This window comes from Melanostigma gelatinosum (assembly GCF_949748355.1).
Source record: "Melanostigma gelatinosum genome assembly, chromosome: 13".
Taxonomy (NCBI): domain Eukaryota; kingdom Metazoa; phylum Chordata; class Actinopteri; order Perciformes; family Zoarcidae; genus Melanostigma; species Melanostigma gelatinosum.
The window spans coordinates 24,610,489-24,624,020 of NC_136646.1; positions in this window are offsets into that span (position 1 = coordinate 24,610,489).

Consider the following 13,532-nt stretch of genomic DNA (forward strand, 5'->3'; position numbering starts at 1 on the left):
GCCCCCATCCTTACTGGACCTCCGTGCCTGGGGGGGGTTCTCCCCTCGGCCTCTGGTTAAAGCAAAAATGTGACTCTACACCAACAGTGTATTTGAGAGTGCTGCCTCTCAATGATCGGTGCAATAATATCTTTGGCAGCGAACATGAAAGGAGAAGAGACTGACGAGCAAAACACTGCTGGGACTTTGTACGCCAAACTTAAAGGACTAGTAAAAGAAGGAAATGTTGAAAAGTATTTAACAGATAAGAATTGAACCTGTTGATTGTTATTTAAAGGATTTTTAAGTGCTGTGTTGCTATGTGAAGGATTTCTGGGAGACAATATACTGTAGCCTCTCGATCTGATGAAGACTTGAGACATTTCTTTTTTCTCATTTTTTCTCGTCAAAGTCATTTCAGTACTCATCATTTCAACTGAGAGATGAATTATTAACAAACCGCTGCCGCGTGGTCTGAGAGTTTTCTTAGTCCACGTCCTGCGAGGGTCTCTGCTCGATTAAAACCATGAAAGAAAAGTATCGCGTGTATTTCCATTGTTCCATACCCTTCAATAAAGAACGCGCTCATCTCAAGCACCTTTTGGAATCATCCGTCATCTCAATCTCCATGTTAAACACGCTCTCACCTCGCACAGCGGCATGATGACACAATGCACACACACAATCTATTATTGCAATCGGCCAACTCTCACAGAACGGATGATGATGTGAACACGGTTTATGTTCTGCGGTTGATATCGAGTCCTTTGGCACCACGTGCTCCAACAAAGTGCTTCCAGCCGTTAAGAAGGGAACCGCCTCTCTATTGAACTGGATTCGATAAATCTGAACCAACCGATTCGCTCGACATGCAGCGGAGAAGCTGAGCAGCAGACGATGGTTAAGTTGAGAGACACCATGGGTTGAATCAGAGAAGCTGTTGTTATGAAATATATAATGTGGTGCTGATGAGCAGCCGATGATCATCAGTTAGTCACAGATGAACTGAAGCTGCAGGTCTTTGGAGTGTGGGAGGAAGCCGGATCACGTCCTCCACAGAGACGACCCGGGACAGTGTAAACTGTATTGCGCACATTTTCTTTGACTAAATGTAAGACTTTAAGTCGTCCATGCTGGGATTTCACTGGCGTACTGTGACGTTCCTCTCCCCACATACTGCCGTATATATGAAGGAATCATCAAACCCTGGAGGCAGAAGCAGCACCAGCTTGTTGGAAATGAATCTGTGTTGAATGAGAGTCAACGTTTGGAAGAACCACACGGTTCTTAGCTGCACTGACAAACATCAGCTTCAGACTTATTCTGAATGACTGTAAATATTGTCCAGGAATTACAGAAAGTAACTGTGGCAACAACAACACTGACGTTGCATCCGAAGAGACAACAGATGATCACCTTCAGCCTCAGAACAACAAGCCGGAGGGGAAACCAATGCAAAGCCAGGCCAGCCCATAATACTCACACATCCTTCATCAGCATCGATCGCAGCAGATTAAACAGCAAGAAAGAAACATTTGCTCATTTTCAACAAAACTACTGCAAATCTGTACATGAGCAGCAACACAGGAGCAGCAGACGCGTTGATTTAAAGCACAGAAACATGGACGGAACAGATCCCGTGCTGCTGATGAACTGTATACACTATGCACTATATGTACTCATATTTATAGAATACTGTTGTTGAAGTAAGTGTATCAGAAATAAACATCCTTTGACTTTTATAACAGGAAATGATACGATGTCTCTGCCATTTACTTTGAAATGCCAACGTTTCTAAAGATTTAATACGAATCTTTTACTTTCTCAAGGTCTTCCAGGAGCTGTCTACCTACTACCTGATATATATATATATATATATATATACATACATATATACATATATACATACACACACACACACACACACACATATATATATATACATATTTATATATATTCTTGCAGCTGTTGCAGCACCTCCATTTCCTCTGTGCATGGCACTGATTGTGGGACTTTAAGTCTGTTTTGGATATACCTCATTTGAATCACTTTTTCAACTCCATACTGAAAACCTCCAACGTGCAATATGGAATTGCTCTCTGAATTTCCGACATCAGGTCAGCACAAGCAGCAGACTCTTACCTTGCTGAAGGGAGCCATTGGTTGTCAGGGTGTCGGCGGAGAATCAATTCTGGAAAGAACTGCTTCCAATCTGCATAGAGAGGAAATAATACAGACGGTAAATGTGATTAAAAGGTGACTGAGTGACCTGGCCTGGCTGTGTTTACATTGTTAAAGGCATTATGCAACATCAGCCGAAGCTTCACGACCGGTTACAGTGAGCTGAGAAGAAGAAGAAACAAACAGCCCGTCCCAAAACATTCATCACTCAAACCTCAGCATCTCTTCATCACCGCGCAGATGAAGAGCACGAGAGCATCGTAACACACAACCCCTGACAAACAGCAGCCCCAACATATCAAATAGCTCAGCCACAACAAGACATGCAATCACAACTTATACCACTACAAAGTCTGCACATCCATCTCAACCAGCAGCGTCCGAGCAAATATCAGCAGCCTGCAGAAGCAAAAGACGTAAAACACGAGCAGCTGGCCATATTTCCCAGCTCATGAACAGAAACAGAGCCAGGACACTGGACACTGGACACTGTGAATGTCTCTTACCTCGGTGAAGGGAAACAGGCCCCGACGGGAGAACTTTGGGAGGAAACAACGTGGTTCCAAACCGGCAGGAAGCTCCAGCGGGATGTGGTCTGCAGCCAGCAGCTGATAGGAGGCCAGAGACAGAGACAGGGCCTCCTGTAGCGCCGACATCACACCTCCAACAATCCAACAAGCTGTCATGAGCAACATCACGGGGCTGTTGATGTGCAGACTTTATAATCGAAGGCTCCACGAGACACATGAGACAGTAGCAGTGGGTTAAAGGGTGCGTGAGTGTAGCAGCCTCACAGTGTCTGGACGTCTGGACTAAGTTATTTAAATTGTATTTATATAACCTGATGTCACGAACAGCAGCTTTGCCTGAAGATGACTTTCAGTCTCATCCACCCTCCGTCCTCAGAGCCTCTAGATGATGACAGACTCCAGAAAGACCTTAATGGGGAGAATTAATAGAAAACCTTCAGGGAGAGATCCTTCTTCCATGCTACAGATTATATTTATACAGAAAACATAAAGATAAAATAACAGTTTGGACCGTCGGGAGGGTGCTAATGCTACAGACCAGTCCCACTGGCTCATCATTATAATGATCAAATACATCAATACGTTTAATGATGATAATGGAAAGTAGAATCCTCAACTCTTCTACGCGTGACATGATATTAAATATATTTTAAAAATACACAATGAATGAGGACTTTTTCTTCTCAAATGCATCTTAAAAATCACATTTCTTGTATTAACCCTTAAATAGCTTCAGAGTTTTAAAAATGAATCATATTATTGCAAAACATATATTCTGAACAACCAACCGATGTTCACAGTATTCAAACTCAGAAGTTGTTTTATGGCTGCATCACTCCATCAAATTGAAATATTTCAGAGATCTTGCACAGCATTCTCTACACATTTGTCCAGACTTTTAGATCTGAACAGGAACTTGAGACAGAGTCATGTGGGTTCAATCTGTACGGCTGCACGAGTTATTCCTGTCTGGCCATCTGCGACTCGGTGAAGCTGAAGACGTTTGAAGTAGAAGATGCAGCGTAAAATAAAAGAATCGAGAAAAGGTGATGAAAGCTCCATTTCTTTTGTGGAGCTCGACTTGCCGGCAGACAGACTTTAAAACAATAAGCGAGTTTGTTCTGCCTCCGACATCGTTCCCAGGAGACAAACGTGAACTCCAGTTGTCGAGTGGAGCTGAGAACCAAAACCGAATCTTTAAAAAACAAAAGATCACACAGTGGAGGAGCAAAATGACATGAAGTTAGGAAACCAAACAAGCCGCCTGCTGTCACAGCGTCCGTCCATCCTGTAACATCTACAATGTTGCTGCTCAGAGTCCTTTAAACTCTCGCATGTTAGAGGACACGTTCATTTCACACAATAATTAGAGACTAAGTCTGTGACAGATTCGTTCCCTTTCACTCCTCTTTACGTTGTATGAATTCACAGGAGATGATACAAAGACGAGCCATGCGAGACAATTCATTCCCCAATTGTACCGCATAAATACTGGACGAGGTTACATCTGGCGTCAGGGTGGAGTTTATGAATGTGATTTCACTCCTGATTCGCTCAGCACATTGAAAAATATTGAGAGAAGAGTTAGAGGTGCATCTGAGTTGCTGAAGCGAATCTGCAGTCAGAAAGCCTCGGGCAGTCGCTTTGGGAGATTTGTTTTTAAAAAAAGATGCCGACGAGCATCCCAGTACATGAACAATTCATTGTCCCTGCTGCCAACCTCAGGCTGCTTTTGCATCTTTCTAATTGGCTGATGAGCAACTAAAAGCAATGTCAGCTGGAGAGGATTAAACACGACCAACATGATGACCGGTCGTTCTTACGCAAGTTAGCTCTTGCGTAAGTAACTAATATTTAATGAAAACAATCTGAAGTCACCCAGAGGTCTTAGGTCGTGTTCAAACTTACAACTTCAACTTCATTCTCTGCTCAGGTAGATATTACTGGACTATATCTTCACACAATAGTTATATGATATATTAGCTCTGAATATAGCAGAGCAAACCTTTACATGCCAGACAGCCACCAGCTTTTAGACTGCATGTCTGCTGTATGTTCCACTGAGGGCTCCTGCTGTTAAAGCTTTTAAAAGAAAATTGGCCGTATTTATAATTAATTACATTTAAGTTATTTGCTTTCATCTTATTGTGGAAGTCATTTCTGAAAACCCTGCAGCGAGCGTCTGAATCCACGACCCAACTTTAGACACAAAACATCCTGAAATAGGGTCCATGTCACCAGCTCCTGACTCAAAACAACCCACTGTGAGAACTTCACAAACTCACAAAGGAACAAAAATATTAAAATTGTACGCGATTGCACATTAAAGCATGACGTCGTCACACTGTCAGAGCAGTTTGAGCCAACGTGTGAAACATCTGAAAACAGGAGTTAAAAAGTAACAGACATACAGACGCTGTACGTCTACACCTGTATGAAGAACTGGACATCAGCTCATCGCTGTCAGCCACCTGTGACGTCATCTGCTATGGACCTTCAGAAGTGCCACGCCTCCTCCCATCATCTGTCTAACCCTCAGCGCCGGTCCTCCCTTCCTCCTCCATCTCATGTCCCACATGTCTGAGATGAGAGAGACATGAAAGGCCGGATCACTTCGGAGAGCTTATTTCCTTTTCTGGTAATGAGACGGAGCCTCGTCCAAGGTTGAGTTAAAGAAAAAATAAAAGAGAGAATTCTGCTTCTTATCTGAGTTCATTTGTAAAAAAAGAAAACGGTTGACTGCGTTTGTATGCACGCTGGTGAGCCTGAGAGTAATCAAGGTAAAATCAATAAAAGCTCAACGTTCCCCCGGAGAAACTACACTGTCAACGTATTTGTCCATTTCACCCCCCCCCCCCCTTCCCCTACCTTTTATCGTTTTAAAGGAATGGCTTCACAGAACGACTTCACCGACTCTATCAATCAGTGAGCTGAGGGGACTGAACGCTACGAGGAACTTCCTCCGTCTGTGAAATGATGAAGACATAAAAGCTTGTTTTTCCCAAACATTGCAGGTTTGACGGCCGTGGATCTTCGCTCAGAACGAGTGCTTCGTGAGTAAAGCTCTTTGCACTCCAAGTTCATATTGTTGACCTCACATTTAAACACCGACTCCGAAAGGTTCGGTGTTCTGCGTTTTTTGCGCTTCCATCAGAGTAGTTTGGCAACTAACAGCCACCGTACATGCAAACGTCATCACCTCAAAGGGCATCTGATGAACTGAATCACTCTCAGCACAAATCACTTCACGACAAACAAAGTAGAGAATGCAGAGATCAAAACAGCTGTTGCATAACAAGCAGCAACCTCTGGTTCTGACAAGTGAAGCCAAAGCTTCACGTGTTAAAGCTGCATTCTCTCTAGTGGCCACCAGGGGGCGACTCCTCTGGTTGTATAGAAGTCTATGAGAAAATGACTCTACTTCTCTCTTGATTTATTACCTCAGTAAACATTGTAAACATGAGTTTATGTCTCAATCTCTAGTTTCAAGTCTTCTTCAATACAGCATGATGTTCATTTAGTACATTATGGTCCATTTAGAGTCACACAGACCATAAAGCAGGGGATGCTTTAGGGCGGGGCTACACATTGATTGACAGGTCTCTACTGGAGACCTCTACGGCGTCTGTACGTCACTCCTCAGTCCAGATATGGTCACTTCTGTTCACTGGTTGCCAAGATGGCTTCAAAAACGACAGTCCACACACCAATGAGTGACGTCACGAAGACTACGTCCACCTGTTCTATATAGTCTACGACACAAACCCACCATTGTACACGCTTTAGTATCATCCAGGTAACCTGATATGGTGCAGCAAAGTGTTGTCCCATTCGTATTGATACCATTTATGCCCTTTGAGTTGGTATTAATGCCCCTCTGGTCAACAACACTTCTAGCGGAGCTGTTTCAGATGCCCCAGTGGACGGCGCCCTTCTAGTCTGAGATGCTGCTCCGATCAGCTTATGAGACGGGTGTCGTGCTCAGCAAACCCTCCCTGGATCAACAAAGCGTCAACAAAATCAACAGCCGATTCAACGGATATCAATCAGCTGTTGTGTATCAACACCAACGACATCTCCAAACCGTGTCCAAGGCCAGAGATGTAGTTACAGTAGCAGTGTCATAAAGCATTTCCGTCCTCTCGCTCGCCCTCCAGACGACGCCATCCATCAGATGGGCCTGATCCGTGGAGCGTTTCCTGATCCGTGGAGTGTTTCCTGCTCCGCGTGTTAATGAGCCTGGAAAACAAGGAATCGACTCGTCCTCATCCTCCGCTATGGATTTCACCGTCGCAGACATTACAGATGGTTGGCTTCTGATCATTTTTGCAATTGATTTTAGTCACAAGGCCAAATGTGGCAGAGCGACAACGCCGGAGAAATGAGCACATAACTCTGCTGTGATACATGCAGGAGGTTCACTCAAACAGTGAACGGAGTCCGGAGACGTGAGGACGCTTTCAGCAGTCTTTGAGTGCTTCCTGTCCGTCCCAGTGCAGACAGTTATAAACCCCAACTACAACTCAGGCACCAATAAAAAGCACACCAGTGAGACTGATGCACTGCAACACAGCAGCTCTGCAATACATTCTACCTGACTTTAAGTTCTTCTACTTCTTCAACTGCGTCGCCAGTTGTTGGTGTGTTTGTGGTATTTTTGAACAGAAAGACCGAAAGGCCCCAAATATCTTAACTCGGGTACCAAGTCTTGATCTCAAAGTCCTGTTCCTGTTTGTCTTTGCACTACATGTGAAGAGCTAAAGTTATTCTGATGCTAATATCAGATCATAAATGCCTCAGAAACAAGGTGTGATGTCACACCTGTGACATCACGTAATCATATCATTTAGCTTAGCATGAGCATCCTCTCACGACGGTTGTCATATCTTACGATGAGTTAAACCTCGTTTTTTCGTGATGCTTGAACTTCAGCAATTAAGTCCCGCCCACACCAAAGGGGACAGGAAGTGGAGTAAATGTTTTGTTTCTCAATAAAATGAAAAGGTATCTTGTAGTATCTGATGATGGTGCACTTAAAACTGAGCCCTTTACCAAAGCGCAGGTCACAAGATACACCTGGCCTATTTAAAGAGCAGATTAATATTGATGTGATATAATAAACCGTTGTTTCTCTTAACATGCATTCATCCTCAGGCGTCTGAGAGTTGTTGTTTTCTCTCTTGTCCATTGTTGGAATAAAGGACTTTTCATAGTCAAATCTTAAACATCACCTTGTGTTCCGCAGCAGAAATGTGTGCAGAGAACCAAATGGCTGCTTCATGAAATGTGTAATTTTGTTTTGTTCATCAGCTTGAAGTCACCGTGCATACAATTTAATTAACCGACAATTTAGCAAACAAGCTGAATTGTAAAGACTTTGCATTTTACAGAAACTGTCGAGTAAAGAAACATTGAAATGTCTAAATAGTCTGAGTCCATACCGGATGTATGGACCCGTGTGAGCCGGCCGCCTACACTTCCATCAGGAAGGAGAAATGGTATTTAATCTCCATCTCGTGAGGCCGACACTTTACTAGAGCTCTGAGGGGTGTGTGTGTGTGTGTGTGTGTGTGTGTGTGTGTGTGTACTGACACTCTGACCTCGGCTGTGCCTTCGTGTCCCACAGGTCTCTCATTCTACACACATTTGCTCCCTCTTTGCTCGCCCTCCATGACTCCTCTGCTCTAACTCAGTTTTGATCTATTTTTTATTCATATTTTTTAAATCTTTTTTGCAGAATATGTGGAAAACATTTCAAAGTCACCGGCGACGAGGTCAGACGTTACTTCACATCACAGTACCTGCACTATATTACCTACAGACATCACGTCGTATTACACAACCTCAGACACACCTATTAAATATAAACGATTCAGAAATTATGAGTTTAAAATCTTCTACACTGTAAATACTTTGCAAGATGAATTAAAAGAGCAAATGTAAAAACTCAGAAAACGTTTTGTTGGAATTGTAAATTTCATGATAGAGTATGTTTCATAAATAATCTGTGAATTTTTACATAAAATTTCTGAAATCGATTGTGAAGATTATATCAATTGCTTTACTTTTGGTGGATCTGGTTTAGATCCATGTGGACTGGGCAGAGTTGTGTGACTAATAAAACCACATTGATTCATTCATATGGATACAGATCATTAGAATTGTCTGCTCCACTTTATGAATCAAAAGATATCATAGAAAGGTTTTAAGAAGCAGCTGGAGAGGTTGAAGGTGGTGGTGACGAGTGGCTCACTGTTCTAATTGTTTGTTAGACTTTTGTTTTGGTGAGACACATTGAATATAATCAGAACTCCACAGGGAACCTTTAACCTTTAAATGCTGCTCAGCTGGACCTCATTTTCATTTTCAGGCGGGAAACCGAAAAACATGTCAGCAAATTAAAGTAAACAAGAAACGCAAAGTTTAAACGTCAAGGAGACAAACGACCGGGGAGATGAAACACGAGCGATCACACAACGAGCTGTGTGATGGTGAGGCGGCGCGGATGTGAACAGCAGAGAAACTCATTTCTGCCACCTAAAAACATAAATATGTGTTTAAGTGTATGCAGTATTTAATATTTTCACCTCTTTACGTCTCTGTCAGACGGGCTCTTTCTACCGGGAACTGAAGCCGTTATCTGCGCTCTCTTCAAAGCCACCGGACTCCATCGATAAACACTCATCCATAAACACTCATCCATAAACACTCATCCATAAACACTCATCCATAAACACTCATCCATAAACACTCATCCATAAACACTCATCCATAAACACTCATCCATAAACACTCATCCATAAACACTCATCCATAAACACTCATCCATAAACACTCATCCATAAACACTCATCCATAAACACTCATCCATAAACACTCATCCATAAACACTCATCCATAAACACTCATTTCAGCCTTTTAGAACACGAGAGCTGCAGGTCGACCACCGCCCGATCATTTTGTTTGTTTGTCTAATTGTGTGACTATCGGGTCCAAACATAAGTCGGCCTACTTCGACCAAACTTTGAAGTTCCTGATTTGAATCAGTTTGTCAAATACTAAGAAATACGCAGTCATTTGTAAATATTCCACGAACCTTTTGTTCACACATTGAGCGGTGGATCGATCCGATGAACAGCGATGTCTCAGCAGGACACCGCTGCGTGTGAAACGAGAAGTCAATGTGGATTTATTTGTCATGTGACTGATGAATGCACTTCAGTAGTTATTTGAACCCAAATAACGATCTTTTCCGAAAACGAATTAAGTAGTTGTGTTGCCTGAACATAACTAAGTAAGTTTGTTGTCTTAACCTATATATGTTGTGAGGATATATGTCTTTTTTATATGTATGTGTGTTTTAGAAGGGCTTATAAAAACAACACTTTGAGGCTAAAACAAACCAAAATGTGCATGTTCTGATTTGATTACATAAGAAACACCGCGGGGACAGAACAGAATATGAAAACCAACACGTTATGGAGCCGCCCTTTAAAAACAGCTGGGTCATTTTCACAGCATGTGCTTAACGGAGGCGGCGTGCGACAGCTTGAAGGGTCCCTTGATTCACCTCGTCGGGAGGAGACGCCTGCCCGACCGGCACGGCTCGCCCTCCTCCGAGCTTTGAGCCGAGGCGGCGCGGCCACGTGGTCATCCCCTCCATGTGTGAACGAGGCCGAGGCCTGCGAGAGAGAGACGGATGAGCAGTAATGTGCTCGTCCATAACGTGCTGGGCAAATAGCCCCATGATTACTGCACGCGGCGGAGTCCAAACCAACATTAGCATTGATCGTCTCAGCACAAAGCTACCTGGTTGAACCAAGCATGACACCAATCAAAGCCTTAATGAATCCCACTTAGCCCCGGTGGCCAGTTACCCCAGACGATCACTTCCCTCCAGTCAATTAGAGCCACACATCTGCCACAGATGTTTTTTTATCCCCCTTTTTCTATCAGCGTCACAAACCGCCGTGTTCCACTGCAGCCGACTCTGCGGCTTCACTTCTGTTTCGCGGTGAATACAAACTGGCGAGCTTTCTCTCTACACTCCGCTGGCTTTTTCAGAGCACCCGGTTTTTTTTTTGGGTGAGAGTAAATGGAAAAATAGTTTTGCATTTTCTCAATTGACTCACTTAGCGGAGCGCTGAGCCGCGACACGCAGCCGTTAACGACTTTCCTCCGTCGGCTGACGGCAGGAGGAGTCGTGGATTTACAGTTTGTGGCGTGTGATGATTAACAGGCAAAAAAGTGGTAAAAAAAGTGTTTATTTGTCTTAATTAAGATTTATTTTATTGTTTTATTATTGTTTTTCATTTTATTGTTATTATTTTATTATCTTCCTTATTTCATTTATTTTTATTGGTAAACTGTCTTTAAATACTTAACTGGATTTAATTTGACTTCATTCTTACTTCATTCGTAGCGGTCGGTTGCTGATCTTAATTATTCAAATGTTGTATTCCTGCTTCTTGGTTTGAACTCGCATGTATTATTTATGTGTCCGTTGTAATTATGTCTCATGTTTTATGACTTGACTTTATCCACATTCTATCTGACTTCAATGGTAACGGATGATCTTCCACCTGGATGGAAAAGTGCTATATAGTTAATATATAATATATAGTTAATATATAAAGTTAATATATAAAGTTGCATCAGAGTTTTACAGTCGGTGCACAAACATACACAAGTGTAGCTACAGTAGCTAGCGACACATGCTAACCTTGTGTGTGTGTGTGTGTGTGTTAGTTTTCCGTTTAATTCGAAATGAAAACTGACACCGACGTGAAAGTGTTCCCACACTTCTCTGCTCTTCCACTTTTAATTGGCGAGCAAAGACAGGAGTTAGGAGTCGGCAGGAACAAGAGGAGTTAAGAAAGCTCCGGTTGAATCCAGGCAACGACCCCGACACGCAGACCAGCCGCCGCTTTTCCCACGACCGCCAAAAACCCGCCGGTGTCTCACACTATCCACGGCGCTTCAGCAGAGATTAAACCGCGTGTTCCCTGTCGTCTCTCCAGAGGGCAGAAAGAAACACGACAGAAACAAAGCAGACAAGCACAAGAGTAAATCTCCGGACAGTTTCAGGAGGCAGGAGCGACGTTTTCAGCGGGGACAAACATTGAGTCGCGTCTCCGTAAATACCGCCCATAAAAAAACAGACGTATCCGTTTGGGCCCTGGAGAGCTTCTTGAGACAAACTGGCTCAGACTACCAAGACAGCAAGGGCAGCGCTGTTGATCAAACAGACAAACGTGCGGATCACGGCGGTGTAGCGAGCTGTTTCGGCGGGATATTAAAGTGATATTTCACTTTAACTGTTTAGCAGCACATCCCTCCAGGTGATGCATTCCCAGTCTCATCCTCTGCTGGTTCAGCCGTCCACGGGACCAGATGTCTCTCTCTTAACGCTGATCAAAACAAAAGAGGACATCAGCCTGCTTGAACGCTGCGAGACAGCAAACACTGACTTATTTGTTGTCTGATTTTGAGACTACAGTAGGTTTTTGTATATATTTGGTTGAAGAGGTAAATACAGAAAAGCTTCCTCTCGTTCTTAGAGCTGCAGATTTTTTCTGTGCAGGGACACGGAGCCAAGAACCGGCTCGTTAATGTGATTCATGGCCCCGTGTCGTCTTTCATCTGGAGCCGTGGAGTCGGAGACAGAATCAGGTCCGACGGTGAGAGACAGCAGCTCAGCTGAGTCACTGCATCATGTTGAAACTTAATAAAAAAGATGATAAATTAAAACCGACTGTTTGGTAAACCTCTCAGCCAAACAGCAGTTGTCAAATCAGACGGTTAGCAACCGTAACTCAGCACTAAATAACCGTCAAGATCCAGATTTCTGCAACGTGTCGAAGCTGTGACGTCATTATGGAGGTTTGTGACTGAAAAACGTTTATTGAACCAGTTTCATCAGCTTGTTATTGACACACCGTATGTAAGAAGTGGACAAAGTCACCTGTGACGACACTCATTGGTTTGTGGGCTGCCTTTTGAAGCCTTGACTTCGACATTTTGGCCGTCGCCATCTTGGTTTTTTTTGCAACCAGAAGTGACACGAGAGGGCGGAGCTAAGTACAACCTAACGTCAGAGGTGTGGACTCGAGTCACAAATTTGAAAAATGATACCAAAGATAGTTGTGATACCGTACAAAAACGATATGGTGGTAAAAAAACGGCAGCATGACTTGTTTAGGACTCAAACCTCAGTGTTTAGGACACAGGATGTGACTTGAGACACAGGATGTGACTTGAGACTTGAGTGTACAGACGTGAGACTTGAACACTAAAGAACATATTTCACTGCGACCAAAATGTTACAAATGAACTTTCATGAAGTGAAAACAGTGTGAAAGGGTTAAAGTTTTAAGATGAAAACAAGAACAACTCCCAGACCGGAAAACATCTGTCAATCACAGTAGCCCCGCCCTAAAGCATCCCCTGCTTTATGGTCTGTGTGACTCTAAATGGACCATAATGTACTAAATGAACATCATGCTGTATTGAAGAAGACTTGAAACTAGAGATTGAGACATAAACTCATGTTTACAATGTTTACTGAGGTAATAAATCAAGAGAGAAGTAGAGTCATTTTCTATAGACTTCTATACAACCAGAGGAGTCGCCCCCTGGTGGACACTAGAGAGAATGCAGCTTTAGGACACAAAAAGGCCATGTGATCATTAAAATCATATCATTATATCATCTTTGTCTTAACAACATGAAACAATTCTCGTTGACATGCAAGAACAATAAAACATACTCAAACTAGTTCCTGGAAACCTCTCAAGGAGACTCCTTTTGCTTCTGGTTCACAACTTTTACTTCTTCTCTGTT